We start from the raw sequence: 15,158 nt of genomic DNA on the forward strand, positions 1-15,158 counted from the left end.
TTTGAAAGAAATCGGACAAGCAATAAGAAAGTTATAGCTGCTTTAAAATAAAGGGTCACTAATACTATGTAGATTTCAAATTGGCAACTGAGTGAGTAAATTATGACAAGGGGCAAGGACAACTTTCCCATAGGCCATGTACTTTATTATCAGGGATTTGTGGTTTTCTCCTAAGTACCCATTCCCCTAGGGCAGTAATCTAAATATAACCCAGGTAGTATATATTGTTTTATGTCCTCATGAAAGAAAAATATAATTTGAAATAAAACTTTTGGGGAAAATGACATTTTAGCCATAATATGTATTGGAGTACATGGAAGAGTAGTCCTTGCCTTACATCACTATGACTTCCCATATGCGGCCAATTTGAAGTCTCCATGGGTATAGTGATTACCAATATTTATAACTTTTAAAAATTCATAACTTTCTTATTGTTTGTCCAATATTTTTCAAACTTTCACCTATCAACTTGTCTGATTTTTCTTTTCCTTATAAAAACAAGTTTTTATTTGGGTTGGATTCCCCTTTAAGCTATTGCTAAAGGCGTACGCATAAAGCCAGTATTTTGCGTGTGCGTTTAAGGACGTTCCACAATTAAAGTGAAATCCATGTCATTTTCACCAAACTTTGCACATAGATACTTTAGAACCTTAATATTCGAAATATGCAAAAATTAACATAGGTCCATGTGCTTGATTTTTTGCTATAGAGCTTCAAAGTTCACCCAAATTGATGTTCTTAAGAATTGCGCATTCAAAAGAATTTGGCATTTTTAGACCGCCCAAGATTACTACAATGAGTTTAAACCTTCATTACTCATTCAAAATACATGAAAAAGTCATCAAATTTCACAAGAGAGTTAATAATTGTATCGTTAGAATGGAGAATCTGTTAATAGTGCTATTTGTTTGCAATTTTAAGTTTAACAGCACTGTCAGTTCTTAAAAATGGCGTAAAAGATAACAAAATCCCAATCTGAAAAATGTAAAATTTCAGTAACAAAATACAAACGTACAATAAATGCTGCACTTTATTCAAAATCCATGTCATTTTCACCAAAATTTGCAGAGTTGTAGAGGAAGGTATACCTAAGAGGTAGAAACATTAAGAAATAGGGGTTCATGTGCTTGTTTTTAAACTATCAGCATTTTTATTAGAGCAAATGTGCTTTTTAAAACACCAAAAATGGGCCGAATGCTTAGTATCTATGTGAAGAAAAAATCAAAACCACTCTACCATTTATTCAAACTCGGGCTAATATTCGTGATTCTTGGCAGCACTGCAGAGTAAAGTATTTTGAAATCGTAGAGAATATTTTTTTGAATGGTCCATGGAATAATTCAATTTTTTAGCTTCATGAAATAACGCATCGGATCTGCAGTTAAAGTGCAGAAGACGAGAAAAATCAGCTCATACCCGCAGCTAATTAATATCTGTTCATCCATTGTGACGTCAGCGCGCAGAGTGTAAACTATGCGCAGATCATAATGCGCACAAATATAACTGTGGAACGTCCTTAAGCACTTGTTGGGGTTTTAAGCTCCGTCAGAGCAGCTTGAGCGTTTACTTCATCAGGGTTTTCGCGTTTTTAAATCATGTTTATACACTTGAGAGAGAAGCGTACCGTAACCTACATGTCCTTGTTTCCTTCCTAATAAGTGCTAACCAAATTCCACATATATGAATTTATCAACAAGCAAGAAACGAGTTATTTTGACATCACGTCTGAGGAAAAGATGTTTAAGGAAAAAAACGGTAATTTGCTCTGCCACACCTTTGTGTTCGAGTCCTGCCTTTTCTGCGAGTCGTGTTCTCACTAGCATAGCGTGACGTCGCTGTTGTTCAAACCGCTAGCAATAGCTTTCTGAAGGCAAGAAAAGGGACAGTCAAGCACTAGCAAGGGGTTATGCATATGAAATAAAGCAATTGTTGAAGCATAATCTTTTGCTTGGCTAGCTATTGCTTGTGCTTGAAGCGATTGCTTGCCAGCAATTGCTAATTTTTATGCATCTGACCCAATGATGCAGGACGCAGCTTTTAGAGATTATATTATGAAAGCTTTCGGCCGTTTATCGGACCATCATGAGGCTTACATGAATATCATAGAAAAAACCAGAATAAAACACATGTGAATAAGAACATGAAAAAAAAATAAAAGAAAGGTAACGAAAAGATGGAGTAGGCAACAGAACGGATTGTTGTGTAAAATGGGAAAATATTCGGTGAGAATCGAAGAAACTTTGAAGACTCGAAACAGAGAAAGAGAGACTGTTCGGTGAGAATTGAAGAAACAGATAAAGTGAGACTGATCTACAGTCACCGAATATTTTCACATTTTACAGAATTCCGTTTTGTATTTACCAGTGACTGGATAGTGTATGAACGAGCGAACAATGGCGGGAAATTTTGAATAGCTGATGGGCAGCCAAGAGTGAATGCGTATTTTGCCGACAGGTATAAACAAAGCCGTACTCCCAGCAATGGCGTATGCGGAGGCGCCACAGCGACCACGATGACAGCAGAATCTAAACAGCGGATATATGTGATAACTTCATATCGACAGAGTTTCTTTTTCTGATATGTATGAGTGGGACAAGAAGGAGCTTCAGTACGTGATGTTAAACATTAGTTTGGTGATAACCGGGTAAGTCAGTGAAATAGGCCTAATTTAATTATCTACAATAATATTCCCCTTGGAGCCAGTTTCATACAAGTTGGGCACCATGCTTGTCCACAAAATGCACGATCGGCGATCATGAACGCGCGTACTGAAAATGGCGAAAATCATGGGGATATTGTCTATTTTTAGCAGCCTATCCCAAGTGGTGCATAAAAATAGGGTATATGATATGTCACCCTATCGTAAAAATATAATATTTGTGGTATTATTTAGGGTGGGAAAGCGTGACATAATTTTTATTTGTTGAGTGTAATCTGAGATCAAATCTCGATATTACTATATAGCTTGTTTATGGTCCTTTTGAAAGTCCGTGGACGAGCATCCATCTTGTTTGACAATGGCCCACGGCCGGGAAGCGAAAAATTGTGGTCGCTCGCGTTGCATGCTATGAATGAATCAGCACCCTAAAATTGCCGGTACCCTTCTAACGTTAGGCCTTGGCCACTCAAGGGTTCGTTAACTCATTACATGCCCCCGCACACATAAAATCAAGCCATAGAAATCGTGTGTTATTGTGGACGCCAGAAGTGGCGTCGCTAGTTAGAAATCCATCTGCTAGTTAGAAATCTTTGTGCGAGGTTAGTATACCAATAGGCCTACTAACCTCGTATTAGTGTGAGTGGGCCTTAGGCTTAGATCTAGATCCAATTACACTTATCAGATTGCCATTAATGACAAGACCATGGCTAGCGCCGTAGGCCCCGGGGCGTAGGCTAGGGCATTAGGCACTATCTCATTGGTTTAACGTAAGTAAACTTAAAGTTCGGAATTAAAGATAAATACCAGTTGTGGTAACGATCTAAAAATGAGTTCGATCAGAATCCAATGAAATTACCACCTAAGTGTTTGTATGTATAAATTAAAAAAAATTGCCAAATAGCTCTGACATAAAATGCGTAAAAATGCCAAATAAGCACGGAATCCCATCAAATGTCGGGTATTTTTCGAAGCGATATATATTAATGCACTGTGCCAGATATGCTTTTTCAGTGTTAGTGATCATCAGAATTATCGATTTTTACCTGAAATTTCATGATTTTACAAAGATAAGTTTACATTAATGTACCAGATCTAGATTTATGTTAATATTTTGACAATAAGTCTTGATTTAAAAGACTTTTTTAATGAAATAGAATGTCTAATTATTTGCTGCAACTAGATATAAAACCCTTTACTGTTACCAGGTTACTATAACCACTTCTAACTTCCCGTGGCATTATTCGGTTGCGGGCATCACAGACAGGTCCAGATTTCAGATAAGTTAGTGCCCTAGCCTAGACAAGCCATAGCATAGCCTAACCTAGAATTTTGTCTTGTAATTAATGACAATTTGGCCCGTATTCTGATAGCAGGTTTAATTTAACCCTAGTCTAAAGTTAACCCTGGTTTAACTAAACCTCCTCTAAACCTCACCTCTGGTCTAAGTGTAGTTTAATTATTTTGGTATTCTGATAGCCGGGTTTAACTAAACCTGGGTTAAACCCGGGTTTAAAATTATTTTTGGAAATAATAACCCTCTTTTAACCGGCAAGACTAGCACCTTTTTGGTAAATTACTGCTGCAGGGATGATTGCAACAAAGTTGAAAAAATGTTACTAAAGTTGTTTTTTCTTAAAAATTTGGATTTTATGGAAACTAATTACAACTATTGTAGTGAAAGAAAATCATTCATCACCCATATATGGTAAGAAATTTTCTTTAAGTTTTTCTTTATTTTTGTTAATTACTAAAACATTTCAACCCCAAACCGAGTGACTTGCACAGTTTTTTGTGTATCAGTCCCATTCATTGCTTTTCATGTTTGTCAAAATCTAAATTGAATAGATTCCCCTCAACCATACTCTAGACTAGAGTCTAGACTCTAGTCCTAGATCTAAAACAATAAGTTAAGAGGTCGACGTTTTTATTCTAACTTTAAGTAAGGGAATTTTTTTTTAACTTTTGAGAGTAGTCTTGGGTCTGACATTAGGCCTATAGTTAGATCTAGCCTAGGCCCAATTGTTTGGAGGAGAATTGAACATTGTTTTGACTGTTTTACTTTTACTTTCCTGAAGCAAAACGTGTCTACGATACGTAGTCTAGTGAGTTAGTGGAGCGACCGAGACTTAAGATACATATTGGTCTAGGCCTAGAACAACATATTCAGGACTTAGGCTGGCTTAGCTTAGGGACAGGGATAGATATAGATTATTATTCTAACCTTAGAGTTAGATCTAACAAACTTAGTGGAATACGAATAGATCTGATTTGTCTTAGACAAAAAGCTTTGAACAGTATCTGGGACCGGGTCTGGGACAGGGATCATACTATTACTAACTTAGATAGGCCTAGGCCTATACAGATTATTCTAACCTTAGATCTAGTGGATAGATCTGATACTCTTACTTAGACAAAAAGCTTTGAACAGTCTCTGTATTACTATTGGTTGCTCGCTGAACTATGACAGTCTATGTTGGCCTCTCTCACCAAGGCAATGTGATACGACAGTAAAATGTCAGAATTTTTAAAATAAATCCCCAGAAACAACGGTTATTCCTGTCTACATTAGGCCTACAGTGTTACTGTTAGATCCAACTATCGCTGCATTGCTTGCCAAGTAACTAGGCCTGGCTAAATTTAGAATTAGTCCTAGACATCTCTCTACTCCGGTTTTAGGTCCATATCTGTTTCTTTGAAGAGTTTTTTATTTAATTTTAAACATTTTTGGGGACTCGTTTAGGTTTCCAGATCCAGGACTAGAAAACAGGCTTGAACCTAGACCAACAGCTCATTCTTGACTAGACTAGGCCTGTCCTGGATTTATGTAAGAATTTAGATCTTGGCCTAACGTTTGTCTGTGCTATCTATTCTTTCTAGATTCTATTTCTAGCCTAGCCGGTAGCCCTAACATTAGGACTGGCTGATCTAGTCTACTGTATGATCTAGAATGTCTAACGCTGGCCTAGATCTAGTAGACTAAATAACTTAGACTAAAAGTTAGACCCTATCTAGACCTAGAACTAGATCTATATCAATCTAGGTCTACATGTAATAGGTCTAGATCTAGAGGTTTGTAGACTCTCAACATGCTCAATGTAGATTCTAAAAAAAAAAGTAAATGTAGGCTAGTCTACAGTAGATCTACTCATCTAACTTTACTAGGCCTTTAAATGAAGTAGGCTACAGATCTGTTGGATTATTTCTATTACTAGATCTAAAGGATCTAGATCTACAGCTATGGACTGTAGTTCGAGATCTAGAGGTCTAGCACCCCCTTAAAACTAGTACTAAGCCTACAGCTACATGTACTAAACTACTATGTAGTTCTCTTTGTAGCCAAACAACAGTTAGCATTGTCTTAATCTTATTTTGGTGTGTGTAGTTACCATACAAACACATATTTTGATGAATGAGAAAATGGGCCTTGCAGATTATTTTACCTCAAGTCAAAACCTAGTGTTCTAAATTTCATGAGCATAGGCCTATGTCATAAAATGAAGACGTAGTTCAATCCATTAGATGTGCTTACACATTTATTGATTTAATATGCTGTCACCATGGCAACACAGTTTCCAACACATGTATACAAATACACTACTCAAAAAAAGTTAAGGACCACTTTTTAAAACGTACATAAAGATTTTATACAAGGTGTTTTATTTCTGGAAATACCTCAGTACAACTGTCCTAAATGTCCTTAAACACGCTGTAATCAATTTCACGCATGGGTGGTTTCAGTTGTTGCACAATGTCTCTCGCATCACTGCACATCCTGAAAAGTGGGCCCCGAGGGGTATCAGCTACCGACATGAAGTGGTAAAAACGAATGTCTGAGTGTCTTTCAGGCAGTTCAGTAACGAGTGTGACCACCTCCTGCAGCAATAACGGCTTCACAGCGCTGTCTCATGGAGCTGATGAGGCGATTGATGTCTCTGACGTCCAGTGCATCCCATGCAGCCTCCAGAGCCACACCCAGCTGCTGCAGTCCAAGTGGATGGGCTTCGAGCTGCTCGAGACTCCTCCCCATCATGTCCCAGACGTGCTCTATCGGGTTTAAGTCCGGGGACCTCGCTGGCCACTCCATACGCTCAATCCCCTGGCCCTCAAGGAACTCGGTCACCACCCTAGCTCGGTGGGCACGGGCATTGTCATCCATGAAAATGATGTTTTGTCCCACATTTTCTGCAAATGGCACCACTATAGGTTCAAGGACCTCATCCCTGTACCTCACTCCTGTCATTGCTCCCCCTGGGACCACGTAGAGACGAGTACGGTTGGCGTAGGTGATGCCTCCCCACACCATGACGCTGCCTCCCCCATAACGGTCATGTTCTGCAATACAGGGGTCTGCAAATCTCTCTCCTGGTCGCCTCCAGACTCTCGAACGTCCATCATTGTGGTCAAGGGAAAATCTGCTCTCATCTGTGAACAGAACTCTACGCCATTGCTGTCTGGTCCATCTGACATGCTCCCGGGCCCAGTTGAGACGAATTCTTCTGTGAGCAGGGGTGAGTGGGACACACTGAGCTGGCCGTCTGGCATGCATATTGGCTCTGTGAAGTCGGTTACGTTTGTTTGAGTGGAAACAATCACTCCAGTTGCTGCAGCGAAGTCATTGTTGAGGCGGCGTGCACTGTGAAAGCGGTTGCGGAGGCTGAGATTTGTCAAGTAGCGATCATCTCTAGGGGTTGTCGAAACTGGTCGGCCACTGCGGGGTCTCTCGGAGTATAGCCCTGTCTCTCGGTGTCTTTGATTTGCTCTGCTAATGACACTGTGTGACACGCCCATCATTCTGGCTACTCTTCGCTGACTGAGGCCAGCTTCCAGCATCCCTAGGGCTCTGGCTACATCTGTTTCACTTAGGTGGTGTCTTGGCATTGCTGTTGTAGGCAAGTTTCCACTCAAACAATCCGTAACCGACTTCACAGAGCCAATATGCATGCCAGACGGCCAGCTCAGTGTGTCCCACTCACCCCTGCTCACAGAAGAATTCGTCTCAACTGGGCCCGGGAGCATGTCAGATGGACCAGACAGCAATGGCGTAGAGTTCTGTTCACAGATGAGAGCAGATTTTCCCTTGACCACAATGATGGACGTTCGAGAGTCTGGAGGCGACCAGGAGAGAGATTTGCAGACCCCTGTATTGCAGAACATGACCGTTATGGGGGAGGCAGCGTCATGGTGTGGGGAGGCATCACCTACGCCAACCGTACTCGTCTCTACGTGGTCCCAGGGGGAGCAATGACAGGAGTGAGGTACAGGGATGAGGTCCTTGAACCTATAGTGGTGCCATTTGCAGAAAATGTGGGACAAAACATCATTTTCATGGATGACAATGCCCGTGCCCACCGAGCTAGGGTGGTGACCGAGTTCCTTGAGGGCCAGGGGATTGAGCGTATGGAGTGGCCAGCGAGGTCCCCGGACTTAAACCCGATAGAGCACGTCTGGGACATGATGGGGAGGAGTCTCGAGCAGCTCGAAGCCCATCCACTTGGACTGCAGCAGCTGGGTGTGGCTCTGGAGGCTGCATGGGATGCACTGGACGTCAGAGACATCAATCGCCTCATCAGCTCCATGAGACAGCGCTGTGAAGCCGTTATTGCTGCAGGAGGTGGTCACACTCGTTACTGAACTGCCTGAAAGACACTCAGACATTCGTTTTTACCACTTCATGTCGGTAGCTGATACCCCTCGGGGCCCACTTTTCAGGATGTGCAGTGATGCGAGAGACATTGTGCAACAACTGAAACCACCCATGCGTGAAATTGATTACAGCGTGTTTAAGGACATTTAGGACAGTTGTACTGAGGTATTTCCAGAAATAAAACACCCTGTATAAAATCTTTATGTACGTTTTAAAAAGTGGTCCTTAACTTTTTTTGAGTAGTGTATATGTCTTGCAGAACTATACCTCAAAACCAATGTGTGAGCCAACTTTTATAAGAACTGGTTGTAAACTAATGAAGGAGTTCAGATTTTCACCTAATTCATTATGTAATATGTTGTTACCATGGTAACACGATTTCTGATACAGACAAAAATATATATTAGACATCTTCACCTCAACATAAATGTATGTGCCAATTTTTTTTATAGAATTGACCACTTGGAAACTGATAAAATAGGTCAAATCACTAAATTTTCATCTTTGATATTTGATTTGTTACCATGGCAACATGATTTTTTTATAAAGTCATAAATATATATTTTGCACATCTTCACATCAAGACTAATGTTTGTGCCACATTTCATGAGAATTGGTTAAAACTGGGGAAGTAGTTGGAATTGCAAGATTTTTATATAAGTTTTGCCATAATATACCGTTACCATGGCAACACAATTTCTGACATATGCAAAAATGTGTCTTCCAAATTTTCACCTAAAGACTAAAGTCTGTGCCAAATATCATGAGAAATGGTTTAAAAATTCTAAAGTAATAAAAACCACAAGTTTTTCACCTAATTTTCGATATTTAATATGTTGTTACCATGGCAACGCAATTATATACTTTAGGCATAGAATACGTTTTGCACATCTTCACAATAAGACTAATGTATGTGCCAAATTTCATGAGAATTGGTTAAAAACTGAGGAAGTAGTTGGAACAGCAAGATTTATACATAGCTTTTGCCATAATATACCGTTACCATGGCAACACAATTTCCGACACATTAAAAAATGTGTCTTGCACATCTTTACCTCAAAATCAATGTGTGAGCCAACTTTCTTGAGAATTGGTAGAAAACTGATGAAAGTATTTTATACGGCAAAATTTTGGCCACAATATACTGTTACCATGGCAACACAATCTCCAAAAAAGGAGAAAAAAACTTCTTACACTTCCTTACCTTGAGAACAATGTGTGTTCCAAATTTCATGAAAATCGGTTAAAAACTGAGAAAGTAGCTTGTAATGCAATATAGGCATAAATTCTAAAAAATTGTTGGCCATGATTTGTTGGATTTAAACCAGGCTTAAACTACCCCCTGCGCGAGTTTAACTTTTTGAGGATTTATTACCACACTTAGACCAGGGTTAACTTAAACCTTGCTATCGGAATACGAAACTTAAACCTAGGTTTAAATATGGCAGTTTATTACCACACTTAGACCAGGGTTAAGTTAAACCACGCTATCAGAATACGGGCCTTTGTGTTTAAGAATTAGATCTAATTAGAGGGGCGTAACAGGGGTCGGTTGCCAGGGGGCAAGAGCAAAAATACTTCCCGGTCATGAAAAGGCAGTGGCTTAACGAGGCAAAATTTTTGATGTGGCCAGATGGTGTATAGGCAGTTTATTATATCTCAAGATGCGCCAAGGGAGCAAAAATGTCATAATTTTATTTTACGAACCGGCTCAAACCTAATTTTCGGTCAAATTTTCGAAATCTATTTTTTTTGCATATTCTGAAAGTCCTTGATTCACTCTATTGATTTTCCAAATTTCAGATCAAAATTCGTTTAATATACAGAATAAGAGCATATTTAATTCTTTTACGAACCGGCTCAACCCCTCCTTCGATTTTATACAAATAGCGAATAGGCATGAGTGCGATGGTGCGAGATTTCGCATGAGGTGAAAGAAAGATGCTCTATTCAACGAGGCGTGAGCCGAGTTGAATAGTGCGTTTCTTTCTTTCACCGAATGCGAAATCTCGCACCATTGCACTCATGCCTATTCGCTATTTGTGTTGTACAATGCCTCGGAATTTAGCGAAAATATGAAAAAAACAAAGAGTTTATCCCTATAGTAATCTATGAAAAGGGAGCAAAAATACGGAAAGCAGAAAGCAAAATCCCACAAGCGCACATGACCTTGGGCAGCCTTGTATGCGCATTTAGCCAGCTGGCTTATACGCGTATTGTTCATTTTTACCGAGCGCAATGAATTAAATCGTATTGGTACATTTTGGACGGTACATTTTGGATGGTACGTCTTTTGTGCAACGGTACGAATGTTTGACATTCAGCCTCCCATTTGCTCGCGTGCAACAAGCTAAGTAGGCGTTGTACAATACGAACTGGCTCACACTATTATCTATAAAGTCTCTGAAATGGCGCGCTCAGGTCAACGACCCGACCTAGATGCTGCGCGTATGTGCTTACCGTGTTTACACTTGATCGGCTTTTGCATCGGCTTTTTCATAGCGTGTAAACGCGATTAACTTGCATCGGCCTTCAGTTCAGAACCGGCAATTTGCACCACCATAGTAGGTTCTGAACCGCGAGCCGATGCAGAATCGGCTTTTTTTACTGTGTGTAAACAGAAAGCCGATTCTGCATCGGCAATTGGTACGCATTTCATTTACTTTACCATTGTGACGTAATTGTAAGAGCATGGATCCAGTGTTGTCTTTATTATGACGTATATTTTTGGTGTGCGTATCATTTCAGGTTTTTGCATCGGCTCGCGGTTCTGAACCGCGAGCTGTAACAGCGTGTAAACGCAGTGCAAGATAAATCAAAAGCCGTTTCTGCATCGGCTTTTGGTTCTGAACCAAAAGCCAATCAAGTGTAAACACGGTATGAAAATCATGCGCATCGCATGAATGATTTTTATCGTGTTTACATGACTGTGATCGGATTTTGGTTCAGAACCAAAAGCCGATGCAGAATCGGCTTTTGGTTTATCTTGCACCGCGTTTACACGCTGTTACAGCTCACGGTGCAGAATCGGCTCGCGTGGCAAAAACCTGAAATGATACGCGCACCAACAATATACGTCATAATAAAGACAACGCTGGATCCGTGCCCTTTGAAGTACGTACGTCATAAATTACCGTGTTTACACTTAATCGGCTTTTGATCCGGCTCGCGGTTCTGAACCGCGAGCCGATGCAGCATCGGCTTTTTCATAGCGTGTAAACGCGATTAACTTGCATCGGCTCGCGGTTCAAAACCGGCAATTTGCACCACCAAAGTAGTAGGTTCTGAACCGCGAGCCGATGCAGAATCGGCTCTTTTACTACGTGTAAACAGAAAGCCGATTCTGCATCGGCAATTTGTGCGCATTTCATTTACTTTACCATTGTGACGTAATTGTAAGCGCATGGATCCAGTGTTGTCTTTATTATGACGTATATTTTTGGTGTGCGTATCATTTCAGGTTTTTGCATCGGCTCGCGGTTCTGAACCGCGAGCTGTAACAGCGTGTAAACGCAGTGCAAGATAAACCAAAAGCCGTTTCTGCATCGGCTTTTGGTTCTGAACCAAAAGCCAATCAAGTGTAAACACGGTATGAAAATCATGCGCATCGCATGAATGATTTTTATCGTGTTTACATGACTGTGATCGGATTTTGGTTCAGAACCAAAAGCCGATGCAGAATCGGCTTTTGGTTTATCTTGCACCGCGTTTACACGCTGTTACAGCTCACGGTGCAGAATCGGCTCGCGTGGCAAAAACCTGAAATGATACGCGCACCAACAATATACGTCATAATAAAGACAACGCTGGATCCGTGCCCTTTGAAGTACGTACGTCATAAATTACCGTGTTTACACTTAATCGGCTTTTGATCCGGCTCGCGGTTCTGAACCGCGAGCCGATGCAGCATCGGCTTTTTCATAGCGTGTAAACGCGATTAACTTGCATCGGCTCGCGGTTCAAAACCGGCAATTTGCACCACCAAAGTAGTAGGTTCTGAACCGCGAGCCGATGCAGAATCGGCTCTTTTACTACGTGTAAACAGAAAGCCGATTCTGCATCGGCAATTTGTGCGCATTTCATTTACTTTACCATTGTGACGTAATTTTAAGCGCACGGATCCAGCGTTGTCTTTATTATGACGTATATTGTTGGTGTGCGTAACATTTCAGGATTTTGCATCGGCTCGCGGTTCTGAACCGCGAGCTGTAACAACGTGTAAACGCAAACCAAAAGCCGATCAAGTGTAAACACGGTAATAGGTGAAGTAAATGAAATGCGCGCCAATTGCCGATGCAGAATCGGTTTTCTGTTTACACGTAGTCAAAAAGCCGATTCTGCATCGGCTTGCGGTTCTGAACCTACAACATTGGCGGTACAAAATTGCAGATTCTGAACCGAGAGCTGATGCAAGTTAATTGCGTTTACACGCAACAAAAAAGCCGATTCTGCATCGGCTCGCGGTTCAGAACCGCGAGCCGATGCAGAGTCGGCTTTTTTTATGCAGCGTGTAAACACGGTATTTACGAACTGGCGCTGGGTTTGTGCCGCTAATACCGTGTTTACACTTGATCGGCTTTTGGTTCAGAACCAAAAGCCGATGCTGAATATACGTCATAATAAAGACAACTCTCGATCCGTGCGCTTACAATTACGTCACAATGGTAAAGTAAATGAAATGCGCACCAATTGCCGATGCAGAATCGGCTTTCTGTTTACACGTAGTAAAAAAGCCGATTCTGCATCGGCTTTTGGTTTATCTTGCACTGCGTTTACACGCTGTAACAGCTCGCGGTTCAGAACCGCGAGCCGATTCTAAAGCCGATTAAGTGTAAACACGGTATAAAAATCAGTGCGCATGGTGCGCATGATTTTACGAACTGGCTCAAACCCCCTGTTTTGGGGAAAATTAGCTGCTTCTAAAATGCATGCTTGCACTTCATTTCAATTATCAAGAGAATGAATACGAATCACTGACGAATTTTTATTTTTTTAATCAACTTTTCTGAAACATTTTTACATATTATTCAGAAAATGATATCATATTTCACCCTTCTCTATTCCCCTTTCTGTTTTTATGTACGCCACTGTTAGCATGATTGCTTGCTTATTCGCGAGCATTAGGGCGAAGCTCTATGCGGCAGTAGCATATAAAAGTGAGTAAAAAAAAAGAGGGGCACAGTATGGCGCATGCGGCAAAAAATTGTATTATATTAGAGTCATTTGGCCTTTTGAAATTAAATTCTAATTATGTGATAGATTTGTCATAATATTCAAGCAAATAACATAATTCATTGTCTCCCATTCATTTGATTTCGTTGTCTCCTTTATGTTCTTGTGTTTCCCCTTGGCTGTGGAACCATGCATGCAACCGCCCCCCCCCCCTCTGTACGCCAGTGCTTCAATAATTGGCATAAAACTTAAAGCAGGAAAGGTGCATACAGGAGGTTCGTTATAGAGCCATTTGAAGGTTACAGATAAAAAGCTCCTATTGCATGATGGGGTCTGGGGCAACTACTGTAGAGTCATATAACGTATTATAGGAGGATATGTCTAGCCCTTGGCTAACTTTTTTGGTAATAATTGCTCCCGTTATTGTAAAAAAAAATAGCAAGCTTATAGTAGACGTTATACACAATGTTATATGCCATTCATCTTTCTTCCCGTTCTTTATTTTCAATCCTCGATAGCCCGTTCATGTGTTTAACTTCTCTTTTTTTTTCTTAGTCCCTTTTTTTTCATTTTCCAATTTAGCTTTTGGCTCATTCCAATCTACCTTCATTTCCCGCTTTTGTTTGCTAAATCTATTTTACTTCCCTTTTCTTACTAATCACGCTAGCAAATTAGTATTTCTGAATGGTGCTTTCTCACGAGTTCTTCTTTCCTTCCTTTTCCCGTTTTTCTTCCGTTTTCTCTTTATGTTTTTTTCTTAGTTTTTCACTTTTTCCATTTTCCCCTTTCTTCCTTTTTCTTAATATTTAGGTTAGGAAATCATGAAGACCATACATATCTCACCATAGTCATCTAATGAGAACGCCAAGCGCTTGCTGATTTTGTTAGAATATTGCGAGCACGAAGCGCAAGCTGAAAATTTTTGAAAATCGGACCTGAAGAGGGGCATTCTAATGCTTGTTCGCATAAATTCAGACCATACGTATTTCACTAACCAAATAATGCGAGCGCGAAACGCGACCTGATTTTTTTTTATATTCAGACCAGAAAAGGGGAAATTTTAAGGACTGTTTTTAAGAATTTATGAAGAGTAGACATATCTCACCAATCCACTAATGCGAACGTAAGCACGGACTGGAAATGTTTTATACTCAGGCCTTAAAATGGGGCAATCACATCATGTCATGAAAAAGAAGCATATGTCACTACATGAAACAATAAAAACTCGAAGTGAGAGGGAATAAAGTACTGAAAACGGGATGTTTTAGTACAACATGATTAGATATCTCATTAAACAGACAATGCGACACCAGGATATATGTTTCATAAAGTTATTGAAAATATTTCTTATGTAATATAATACATATAAAATGATATACCATAATATAATATAATGTAATATACAATAATTTCTTCTTCCTCCACTACTTTTATCTTTCTTTCACCCTCTTTCTCCTCTTCCCCTGTTTTTTTTTTTCGCTAACTGATGGGGGGGGGGCATGTGCCCCCCCCCCCTGTAGTTGACGCCACTGCTAACACAATTACCTATTGATTTGTTTATGTCTTGATGACTTTGTTCAATTCTGAAAAGCATATGTGGGACAGTGTATGAATATTGCTTCGAAAAATATCCGACATTTGATGGAATTCCGTGCTTATCAGTTTCCTCATTTCTCAGCACAA

This window comes from Lytechinus pictus, chromosome 7 (assembly GCF_037042905.1).
Source record: "Lytechinus pictus isolate F3 Inbred chromosome 7, Lp3.0, whole genome shotgun sequence".
Taxonomy (NCBI): domain Eukaryota; kingdom Metazoa; phylum Echinodermata; class Echinoidea; order Temnopleuroida; family Toxopneustidae; genus Lytechinus; species Lytechinus pictus.